The following is a 12,666-nucleotide window of genomic DNA, read 5'->3' as shown; positions in this document are numbered from 1 at the left end:
GATTTAATTAAAGAAACAAAGGCCAAACTCTTCAAGGGCACTTGATTAAATAAGTGGTAAAAGCCCACCTGAATTACCAATACACCTTGCCAAGAAAATTCCATAAATATGGGGCCATGAAGAGTGGGACATGACTGAAAACAAATAAATAATAACAAATCTATTTCCACAGAGATGAAAGGCAAAGAGAATCAGGGAAAGTTATCTTAGTTGAGAAAGCCTGAAGTCCCCAGGTGACCCTATATTATATCCCTTTGTGCCATGGTTCTGGCTATGCATCCTTTGAGGCAGTTACCTGGGCTAGTTCTCATACAAAAGAGGCAATATATGTAGAGAATTTTGTACCTATTTAGTGCCATTCAACCTAAGCAGCTAGGTGGCACAGTGGATAGAGCTCTAGATCTGGAGTCAAGAAGACCCAAGTTAGGATCCTGCCTCAGGCTCTTACTATGTTTTCCCCCTCTGCCTTAATTTCCTCATTAGTAAAATGGGGATTATAGCACCTACCTCCTGGGGTTGTTTCAAGGATTAAGTGAGATAATATTTGTAAAACACTTTGCAAACCTTAAAAATCACAATATTAATGCTAGCTGTTATTATAATGATCATAATCCTTCTCTCGATTCTCCTTTCTGCAGGTGGCCGAGATAAGCGAGGTGGACCCATTCTGACTTTCCCTGCACGGAGCAATCATGACAGAATAAGACAGGAAGACCTACGGAAACTTGTGACTTATCTGGCTAGTGTGCCGAGGTAAGGTTGGAAGGATGTATTCTCAAAGGTCGACCCTACCTGTTTCTGAAAGAGTGTCATGGGGCACCTGGAAGAGCAAATGTTGGTTCTCCTATTGGAAAGTCTTCTAATCATGCTCCCTCTTGTTGGTATCCTGAGCATCACTCCCGTCTCCCTCCTTGTTATGATAAATATTCATGGAATGGGAACAATGAGGAGATATAGGTAGATGGCCCATTTGGCGGAGGGGCAGTACCTGCCTTTGGAAAATCCAATTCCACTCACTACAACAAGCATTGATTAAGCACTTAGATTATGCCAGGAACTAGGGATAGAGATCGGAGCTGTGTTTTCATTTGTATGGAAAACTCTCAAGTGAAGAAATTCCCCTTATCAATGCAAGTCTGTACTTTCTCTAAAACATGTAGTCTTAGAATAGGGATTCTTAACCTGGGTTTTGTAAACTTTGAAAAACAGTATTTTGACAACTATATTTCAGTATAATATGTTTCCTTTATTTTGTGAATTTAAAAACATTTTTTTTTCTGAGAAGAGGGTCCCTAAATCATACCAGATTGCCAAAGGGGTCCATGACACAGAAAAGGTTAATAACTTCTGTCTTATAGGGTTGTCGGGGGAATGAGAGGTTAAGTGACTTGCCCAGAGTCACATGACCAGAATGGAAGACAGGAGAGACTTGAATTCAGGTCTTTTGGGCTCCAAGGCCAGCTCATTATCCACTACACCAAGATACCTTTCAGAAGTTGGGGATGTAAGGACACAAATGAAGCTGTCCGTGCCTTCAGTGAGCTTACATTCTAATGAGGAGGTGGTGGTGGTTGTTGTTTGAGCGTGACATCAGGGAGATGAGGCCATGACATACAAGTGAATTAGATGTAAGTGAGGCAGAAGTGGAGAAAATGAATGGAAGTCCAGGTCATAAGAAGATAGCTGCGAAACAGTATTGGGAAAAACAAGAGCTCTGGAGGTTTCTACATTGACTTGTATCTTGTTTTTTGGTTTTTTTTTTTTTTTTTTTTTTTTTTTTGCTCAAACCCTGGAGAATATAGTGCTTCTATTTGTAAACTGGGGTTTGGGGCAAGTAGCTCACTTTTCCTAACTAGAGTAGAAGCTGCCTTCTGCTCTGGCTAGTGTCCTGCCAGCAATCCCATCCATAAGGGTGACAGAAGAGCACATATCTGGGAACTTACCACTTTTCCAGGGAAGTATAGGGGGAGTCCAATGCCAGGTTTGCTCTCCAGCTCACATGCCTCTTAGCCTGGTATCATGGAGCACTGTGTTTGCATGGTGCCTGCTTTGAAGAGAGATTTCCACAGAGGGAAGTCTGTTGCCTTTAATTTCCCAGACGCCGTGGGCCGCTTGGCATTTTCTGTGACCAGTTGGAAATGGTGCCTTATCTTTTCTTCTATTTGTGGCGGGTTTTGCTGAAAACCTGGTAGATTAGGGAAAGGAACAGAATATTCTGATCTGATGTTGATGGGAAATCACCACCAATTTTTTAAGCTTGCTGATGAAATCCTTGTAGCAAGGATGGAATGGGAAGGCAATAAATCTTAAGGAGCTGTGAAGGAAACATATATAAGATGGGAAAGATAGGGCACTTAGAGAACTTAGCAACTCTTGTTTTTCAGAAGAAATAGAATGAAATGAAAGTTGCATGTGGAAGAACTGAAAAGTCCCTCCCGCATCCATTCCGTCTAACCCTTGGTTATATAATAAATTCAGAGCTAGAAGGGACCTCAGAGCTGGTCTTGTCCAACCCCTCAGGAAACTGAGGCCCAAAGACAGTAAGCTTCTTGCTCAAATTCGCTTGGAGAATAAATTAGGATCATAGACATCATCATCATATAATAATAATGATAATAATAACAACATTTTAATAGTGTTTACTATTTGTGAGGCACTGTGCTAAGCACTTTACAAACCTTATCTCATTTGGTCCTCACAATAGCGCTGAGAGGTAGGTGCTATTATTAATCCCCATTTTACAGTTGAGGAAACTGAGGTAGGTGGAAGTTAAGTGACTTTCCCAGGGTCATGCAGCTAGCAAACACATGAGGTTGGATTTGAACTCAAGTCTTTCCAAAACCAGGCCCAGAACTCTAACCACTGTACCGCCCAGCTTATTGATGACATATACTGAGACTAGATTAACATAATAAAAGTAGGGTATCCCTGAGAGAGATTTGGAATAGTTCTTTTAGAAGTTTTAACAAAGGGGTATTTACTATGAAGATGCTATGTGAACAGCAAGCACAAACATTTCCCTTCAATGCCTAGGGGCACACTCTCCCCTAGACTGCCTTGGTCCCTGGGGAGAGTGAGTTCCTACTTAAAGCAGTTTCTACAAAGTATTGCTCCTGCCAATTTGTTTATTGTTGTCCAGTCGTGTCTGCATTTGAGGACCCTAAATTTGTGACATTTGGGGTTTCTTGGCAGAGATACTTGAATGGTTTGCCGTTTCCTTTGCCAGATCATTTTATAGACGAGAAAACTGAGGCAAATGGGTTTAAGTGACTTGCCCAGGGTCACACAACTAGGAAGCATCTGAGGTTGAATTTGAACTCCAGGCCTGGCACTCTATCCACTGTACCACCTAGCTGCCTACCAAGTTAATTTCCAAATGTGTCACAGCCAGTGGATAAGTCATCATCTCAGCAACCCTGCACTGGTGTTGGCTGGCTGAAAAACCCAGCATGGGTTTGGACTTCTTGGGGCATTCCCTTCTGGCCCTTTTTGATTCTCCTTCCCCTAAAATAGGAAAGACTGGATGACAGAAGTCAGGGCAGGCCCTGCTCTCTTGGACCCCATTTAGGTCAGAGGCATCCCTCCCCGCTAAAAACATTCGGCAATGGTTGTGTCTTCACTGGGACATGCCGGAGCATTTGGATTGGATGCATTTGGATGGAAGAACTTTCCGACAGGGAATGATGTAAGAAACTGGAATGAGGCTGCTATAGAATTTCCTTATCTAGAGACTATGGAAGGAAAGAGAGATTCCCATCTCTCCTCGAAGCAGGAATAGGAACCGAATAACCTATTTGTTGAACTCGGCCATTGATCGAGATGGGGATGGAGCTAAGCAGGTTTGAAGAGCACCGGCCCCTCTAACAGGCATAGAAAGATGATGCTTCTTTGGAAGTTTCCCTTAGAGAGGCACAAAGGACCATTAGTTCATCTAGAACCACTAGCAGCAGTATGGATTTTGGGGAAACAGTAATAGGACCCATAGGGAATGTGTTATGCTTCTTGCTTTCCTGTCTGGTGGTGGTCATCACTAGTAGACTATCGCAGTCACTAAATCAAAGAAATCAAAAGGGATGCTCTTTGTCTTCTTTCTTATCACATAGGAAGATGGGCTTGTGCAGTAATGGATTTAGAGCAAGATGAGACTCCCTCATTTTTCAGGTGAGGAAATTGAGGTTGCTGGTGTTTAAGTAACTTGCCTAGGGTCACACAGCTAGCAAGAGGCAGGATTTGAACCCAAGCCTTCCTGACTCAAAGGTCAACACTGTACATATTATACTGCATACTCCTGGAAGGGAGGAAAAATGAATTTTTTTTTCCGAGACCATGAAGGGAAACTGATGCCAAATGAAACAAGGGTAGCACAATAGAGAAAGAGATCTATTGTATCTTTGAATTCATGCAAGAGGTAGGAAATTAGCATGGAGAGTGAGACTGTAGAAGCCCTGTCCAGTGCTGGAGCACGACTAATTTCCTATCTGTTGCATGAAGTTGTACATAATAGATTTACAGTTTCCTGTGCAATCTGCTTTTATTATATTATGCTATGGAAATGCTTGTTTTGTTCCATAAATTCGAAACAAAATAATTTTCTTTTTTTTTTTAAAAAAAAAAAATAAGCTCTGTCCTGTGCTCCATGCAGCACTAAGAAAGAACCTCAGCTCCCACCCAGCAGTAGGAGGAATCCTGCTGCGTCCCCTGGGAGGAAGAGACACATCGTGGGAGTGGGTGACTGCCTCCTCCCAGTGAGGGGGACAGCTTTAAGGAGGCCTGACTTGGCTTATCAGGAGGTGTGCTGTCTTCCAGGAGCACTTGAGGGAGAGACTGCCAAGACTGATCTAAGCTACCATTGCTACCTGCTTCTGTTCATTCACGACAGGATGTCAGAAGAAATAGATAATGCAGTTCTACTGACTTTGAGCTTCTAATGAAGAAATGGAATAATGCAGGGTCATAGATTTAGTGTTAGAAGAGACCTTGGAACCCATCTATTCCATCTCTATGATTTCACAGATGAGGAAACTAAGGCTCACGAGGTGAAATCATGAGATCCTAAATTTAGAGGTAGAAAGGACCTGAGAGGCCATCTGGTCTGACCCTCTCATTTTACAAATGAGGAAACTGAGGCACCATGTGTCCAAGCAACTTGCCAAAGATAGATAGGTAGTGAGCAAGTGGCAGAGGGTGGGGTGTGAACCCAGGTTCTGATTTGAACCCCAGCATTCTTTCTGCTGTGATGTTTTCCATGCCACCTCTCAAATTGCTGCAGGTGCAAGCACAGATCTAGGATTTAAATCCGGTGTCCTCTGGTTCCAGATCCAGAACCGTTTTCCCTGTCTTGCTCTACCTCCCAGGACAGATCACATTTTCGTTATGTCTTATTACGGCTGGTAATGGTTCTGGAAGAGAGGGGGTGCTCTGGGGTGTGGTTAGCTACCCCAATGAATGGTTTTCATGAGAATAATCTGGCTTCCTATTTGCAGCTTATAGTACAAGAGTGCCAGGTGCATTTAAAGGGATGGAGGTTGCCCCACAGAGGCTGGGGAAAATGGGTCAGGAAGGAGATGGAGGAACCAGATAAGAAAGAATTTACTTTGAGTTTTGAGAGAAAGAACATATAACTGCGAAGCCAGTTACTAGTTACTATGAAGCATCTGTCTGGGAGTTGGTCATATACTGTTTTTACTTTTATGGGGAGGGAGGAATGGAGGGAAACCATTGGCTGACCTTCACTACAATATACAATCACCTGGAGGACTGGGATTGGGCCATGTAACTGGCCTGCTTCTGATAGCAAGTTGCAGAGGACGTCCAATATTGTCTCTAATTTGTTAATGCCTCTTGTCTCCTTGGCAATTGTTGTGGTTGATAGGAAATGATGCAATCTAGATCAGCAGTTCTTAACTTTTTATTTATTTTTTTGTGGGGCACGGATCCCTTTGACATCTTATGGATGCCTTCTCAGAATTATGTTTTCTAATGCATAAAATATACAGAATTCCCAGAATTCAACAATGTATGTTGAAATACATTTATCAAAATATTTAAAATATTTTTAAAATTCATGAATTTAAATTGATTAAATTTAAAATGATTTAAAATATATATTTTTTTAAATTTGAAGACCCCATACTAACAGCCCTTGATTTAACGACAGTGTAGCATGGTAGGTAGAACACTAGACTCAAAGTCAGAACTTGACTCCAAATACTGGAGAAACTGTGTTCAAGTGTTGGCCTAGACGCATGTGATTATGGGTAAGTCACTTAATTTCTACAGTCTCAGTTTGTGAAATAGGGCTAATAATAACCTGCAAATGAGATAAGGTATGTGTAATGATGAGCATCACACAGAGCATTCACGAGGTAGGCCTAGCCCGGGCCACTTCCAGTGAGAACCAGAATTACCTATGTAAAGCACTTCAATTGATATATTGCTAAAACTATTTTATTATTTAAGTTATTATTATATTAAATGGATATATTAAACCTTAGATGGATACATCAGCATCATATATTATTATAAGGAAGGACACAGATGTAATGGATAAAGATCCAGTCTCAGAGTCAAGAGGACCTAGGTTAAAGGTCTGTCTCTCCCTCTCAGTGACTGTAGGAAACTACCTAAAGCTATAGGCTGTGAATCAGGAAGTTTTCTCATTGGGGATTCCTTACATCAGTGAAATCACAAATCTGGCCAAAAAGCATGGCAGGCAATACGTGTTCCAGAACAGACATAGCATGAAGGAGGGGGGTAAAAAAAAAACGCTGTAAGACTATAAGACAGGGAAAGAGCAATTTTAAAAGAACAGGAAAAGTATCAACCTTGGGAACAACAGAATGGCAAACTTGGCATCCTTCCCTGGCAAATTTCTAGAAGGGATTATTTAAACAGGTGTTTTGTGAGCATTTAGAAAGAATAGGAACTAATAGTCCCAGGGTGTGATGGCCAGTCCACACCACTGTGTTCCATGCCAGGTACTGCATTTTAAGAGGGGAATTGAGCAATTAACTCATTATCTCTTCTATCTGAAGAGGACATGCAGGATGAGAAAAGGAGGTGTAGTCACACAGTCCAAATGAGAGAACAGAAAAATAGCCAATCTGGCATATTGGCGATTCTGAAATATAAAAGAACCTGTCAATCCATCCACCTAACAACAAGTAATTATTACACCATTACCTTGTGCCAGGCACAATGTTAGGTACTAGGGAAGCATAGTGACTGACATGATCTCTATTCAGAAGGGGGAAACAGCCGTTATATATCTAAGTATAATCAGAATAAATGTAAATAGGATAAGTACAAATAAATATAGAGTAAATTGATACAATGCGGGAAAGGAGGGAGGCACCAACAGTCAGGAGGATCAACATTTGATCTAATTTAAGTTCAAAGGTGGTGCTTGAGTTATTTCCTTTTTTTAATTTAGGAAAATGTTTATTAATTCATAGAAATCTATTTTCTCTCCTTTCCATCCCCCCTATTATGCTGTGTTCCATGCCAGGTACTGCATTTTAAGAGGGGAATTGAGCAATTAACTCATTATCTCTTCTATCTGAAGAGGACATGCAGGATGAGAAAAGGAGGTGTAGTCACACAGTCCAAATGAGAGAACAGAAAAATAGCCAATCTGGCATATTGGCGATTCTGAAATATAAAAGAACCTGTCAATCCATCCACCTAACAACAAGTAATTATTACACCATTACCTTGTGCCAGGCACAATGTTAGGTACTAGGGAAACATAGTGACTGACATGATCTCTATTCAGAAGGGGGAAACAGCCATTATATATCTAAGTATAATCAGAATAAATGTAAATAGGATAAGTACAAATAAATATAGAGTAAATTGATACAATGCGGGAAAGGAGGGAGGCACCAACAGTCAGGAGGATCAACATTTGATCTAATTTAAGTTCAAAGGTGGTGCTTGAGTTATTTCCTTTTTTTAATTTAGGAAAATGTTTATTAATTCATAGAAATCTATTTTCTCTCCTTTCCATCCCCCCTATTATGCTGAAAAAAGGAATGAGGAAAACAAATTCCTTGCAACAAATATGCATAGTCAAGTGAAACAATATATATTTCTCTGAATTTTTAATAATGGCTTGAGCTATTTCTTGAAGGAAGAGAGAGCCCAGTTGAGAAGGGAGTGCATCCCAGGCATAGGGAATGGCCAGTGCAAAGTACAGAGACGGGAGATGCAGTATCGTGTACGAGAAATAGAGAGAAGGCCATTTGGTCTGGGTCACAGGAGAAGTAATATACAGTGTGATTGGAAAGATAGATTGGGGCTAGTCTGTGAAGCCTTACAAAATCTAAACAGGGATACAGCCTAGAGGCAGTAATGAACCACTGGAGGTGATTCAAGAATGGACTGACTTGATAAAGTCTACATTTAAGGAAAATCACATTGGCAGCCCTTTATGTGTATATGGTTGGGGTGGGGGGTAGTCTGGAATAATGAAATATCTGAGGCCCAGAGACCACATAGGAGGCCATTGAGATGAAGTAGATGAGAGATTGTGAGGACTTGTACCAAGGTGGTAATTGTTTGAGTAGACATGAAAAATATCATGGAGGTAATAAAAGGCAAGTTTTGGCAACTCTTTGGATGTGTAAGGTGATAGAAAGTGAGGAGTTGAAGATTATGATGAGGTTAGTAACCCAGGAGACTGGAAATATTGATGACATTTTGACAGAAATATGGGAGTTTGGAAGAGGGGTGGTTTAGGGAAAAAATGAGTTCTGCTGTAGAAATAGGGATTTTGAGATATCTCCAGTTTGAGATGTCCAAGAGCAATTGATGATTCAGGACTGAAGCTCAGGAAAGAACTGAGGTGAAGGAGCTTTGGTTTCCATTGGTAGATAGAAATCCATGACACTGGTGAAGCCTATGGACTCCTCAGAATAATATTTTGAAGTAATTAGAGGTAATGATAAATTTCACTCAGAAGTTGGGGAAAATCAAGATGCGAATTTTTCCATCAAAGTTCATAGACTGTCCCTCCCCCTTTAAATCTGTCCGTGGAGCCCAGATTTAGAACCTATGGAAAGAAAGAAAACTATACAGGATAACATGTCATAAAGGAGTTGTGATATTCATTGGTGCCTGGAAATCCATCACACTGATGGTAGCATGGATTGACCAAATTGCCAAGTATTGACAAATACTTGTGCATCCAGAGGAGGATGACCAGGATGATGAAGGGTCTGGAGACTATGTTATTGATAAATGTTGAAAGAGCTAAAAGTATTTAGCCAGGAAAAGACTAAGGGGAGATCTGTGTTCACCTATTTTAGGGACTGTAGTACAGAGGAAGGAGTACAGGTGTTCTGTGTCACACAGCTAGTGAGTGTCTGAGGCTGAATTTGAACTCAGGAAGATGAGTCTTTCTGACTTCAGGCCCGGCATTCGATCTACTACTCTACCAAGCTACAGAGCTAGGAAGTGAGAGTAGACTTTTTCCTTGTTGTCAGAGAGGATAGAATTAGGGCCAGAGAGTGAAAGTCACAGGGAAACAGGTCTTAGAACATCTTTCTAAGAATTAGAACTAAGACAGGAGTTCTTAACCTTAAATTTTTTTCTGATGAGTGTATTTCAATATTGTTTTCTTTGTAATCCTAGGTATTTTATTTTATGCATTTAAAAACATTGTTCTGAAAAGGGGTGCAGAGGGTTCACCAGGCTGCCAGAGGGGCCTTTGGTGCAAAAAAAAAAAGAATCAAGAACCTCCCATCTAACAATAGTGATATTGAGGTGCTTTGAGAAGTGGTGAGATAAAAACCACTGTCATTATTCAAGTAGAGATTGGGTGTTATTAGCTGTGTGAACCTGGGTAAGTCACTTAACCCCATTTGCCTGTTTCCTCATCTGTAAAATGAGCTGGAGAAGGAAATGGCAAATCATTCCAATATTGTAGCCAAAAAAAACCCTAAACGAGGTCACAAAGAGTCAGACACAACTGACAAATGACTGATCAGCAGCAAAATGGATGTGGGACGACAGGAGCAGCAACAGCTTCAGCTGTGAAGCTGGGGCTATCGTGGGGTGTGATTATTTAGAAAGACATTTAAATCCTACCTTGGAGATTAACTTCTTAGCCTGTATTTGGTGCTTACTCGGATTCTAGGTGAAATTTTTCACTCTCACTTCTTTCGTCCTTCTTGCTTTTTATTAGTATTCTGCTATGGCTGCGCCCCAAATCCTGATCTATGGATGTTTCCTACCTTGAAAGAGATCGAAGAAAACTTTCAACACTGATCCACTTGTCACCTTCCCATCAGTTGACTCTTTACCCTGGTTAGCTTCTTAGATCAACAAAACTAAAGCCTGAGAAAGACACTTTCGAGTCTAGTCAATTGATGATTATTCACAGTAATAGACAGATGTGGTGACATAGAAAGCCCAGCCTAGGTGTTTATAAACAATTCGTTGAGAACTGATCATAAAACAGGACAGAAGAAATAGACATTTCCATGTCTTATATCTAGTAAGGACTTTGGATGCTGTTTCTTTTTCTTTTTTTTTCTTCTTTCTTTCATTGTCAACATCTTGTTATCGTCTCAAGCAAGGGGGACAGGTGTCAGATGGGTAACGGAAGATGACAGCAAATTAGCATGGGTTATTCAGGGCTGCCAATCACTCTGAGATACCGGCATTCTTTGCCTGCATTTTTATCATATTCATTCTTGTCCTTTCTATTTTTGTGGAAGCCAACTCAGTCTACCAGCAAATAGGAGCCGGCAGAGTCAGACAGAAAGGGGGATAATAAAAGAGTAGGAAGAAACTGCAAGGTCATCCTCCACTATTCTCAGCATGAGTGAGTCCTGATGTTACCCACACTGTCATCATTAAAGGCTCTTGTTGTAAATACGTCCTGAGCTGGGTGGTTAGAGGTCTTTGTCATGGTCTGGGCTCCTCTGTTAAAGAGAAATATGGGGAACAGGAGGAGGAATGAGAAGAGAGAGACAGAGGTAATGGAGATGTGAAATGGGACCAATGAGAAAAAACGCTGTTGCTTTTTTTAAAGAGCTAGTATTTACATAGCAATTTGAGATTTGTAAAGTACTTTAGAGACATTATCTCCTTGGGTCCTCACAGCAGATCTCAGGAGATGGGTGCTTTTATTCTTCCCATTTTATAGACGAAGAAGCTGAAGGAGACAGCGGTTAAGTGACTTAAGGTTACGTAGCTAGTTACTCCAACTCCAGTGCTCTGTCCACTATGTCACTTAGAAATCTTTACATTTTTCTGAAATTGTACACTCTTTGTGGTCCTCCCTCTGCTCACTTATTTGCTAGAGTACTGAATTCCCACAATTTTCACCATAGTTCCTATAATTTACACTAATTTTTAGAAATGCTTGCTAAATATGGACATTGTTGGCTGTGACATTACCAGTGAAAAGTATACAGAGATTCCTGCCAGATTGCTAATGGTTTGCACCTTTCTTTAAAGAATTCTACAGCTACCTGTAGCAAAGGATGCCTGTTCAGTCATTTAGGTCATATCTGACTCTTCGTGACCCCATTTGGGGTTTTCCTGGCAAAGATACTGGAGAGGTCTGCCATTTCCTTCTCCAGCTCATTTTACAGAGGAGGAAACTGAGGCAAGCAGGGTTAAGTGACTTGCCCAGGGTCATACAGCTGGTAAGTTTCTGAGTCCAGATTTGAACTCAGGAAGAGTTCACAGCACTGGCTAGCTTCCAAAGGATGCCTCTATTCTACATAAATAGGTGAATAATAGCTTTAGAGATACCTCCTAGGTGGATCACCAAATTTACTCTCTGGAGGGACTTGTAATAATGGCACCTTGATAAACTTCGGTTAGTTGCTTGAGACTACCCTTTGTTCAGGGATAGGGATATGTTTCATTATCATTGTTAAAACCACAATACAACAAGTTGTATTCTAATTTGAGGTCAGTGGGACAGAGGAAAATGTGCCAGATTTTGAACCAGAGATCCAGTTAAAATCCTAGCTCTCCTGTTTACTGTCTTGATGACGTTGGGCAAATCACTCAGCCCTTTCAGCCTCCGTTTTCTTATCTGTAAAACGAGGAGCCTGAACCGTTTGATATCTAAGGTCACTTTCAACTCTTAATCTGTGACCTGAGGAATGTATTTCTACCTCACAGTTACAGTAATTAGTTACCTTAATATTAATCAGCTTAATTTATTTTCCCAGTATTTGTGACGTGTTGCCAAGATTTCTGAAAAGCATAAATAAGTAATTTTACTTATATCCTATTATGTATAAATACTTTGGGGCAGCTAGGTGGATCAGTAGAGAGAGCACTGGACTTGGAATCAGGAAGACTCAGCTTCATTAATTCAAACCCAGACTCACATATTAGCTGTGTGACCCTGGGCAAGTCACTTAACCCTGTTTATCTCAGTTTCCTCATCTTTAAAATGAACTGGAGAAGGAACTGGCAAACCACTCTAGTATCTTTGCCAAGAAAACCCCAAAATGGGACCACAGGGAGTCAGACCTGGCTGAACAACAGCAACAAAATTTATGTTTAGTACATTCATAGTTGTTTTTGTTTATTTTTTGTGTTTAACAGGCTTATAATTTCACTTGTATATGAAACTGCTAGTAACTCCCCTATGGATGCAGGGCTGAGGCTTTGAGAGGGTAAGTAACTTGCCCAGAG

The 12,666-nt window shown here is 40.8% G+C and overlaps 1 protein-coding gene across 1 annotated transcript in view; it reads left to right on the top strand.

Moving 5' to 3' along the window:
* The first annotated feature begins 725 nt into the window (after window positions 1-725).
* LOC118839981 (kalirin) overlaps window positions 726-12,666 on the top strand; it is a 413,338-nt gene continuing 401,397 nt past the window's right edge. Inside the window, exon 1 of the mRNA XM_036747488.1 lies at window positions 726-753. The gene's annotated coding sequence lies outside the window, so the exon portion shown is untranslated. The remainder of the gene's footprint in view (window positions 754-12,666) is intronic.

Source organism: Trichosurus vulpecula, chromosome 2 (genome assembly GCF_011100635.1).
Source record: "Trichosurus vulpecula isolate mTriVul1 chromosome 2, mTriVul1.pri, whole genome shotgun sequence".
Taxonomy (NCBI): Eukaryota; Metazoa; Chordata; class Mammalia; order Diprotodontia; family Phalangeridae; genus Trichosurus; species Trichosurus vulpecula.
Note: the sequence above shows the minus strand (reverse complement) of the source record. Positions and strands in the feature narration are given on the sequence as shown.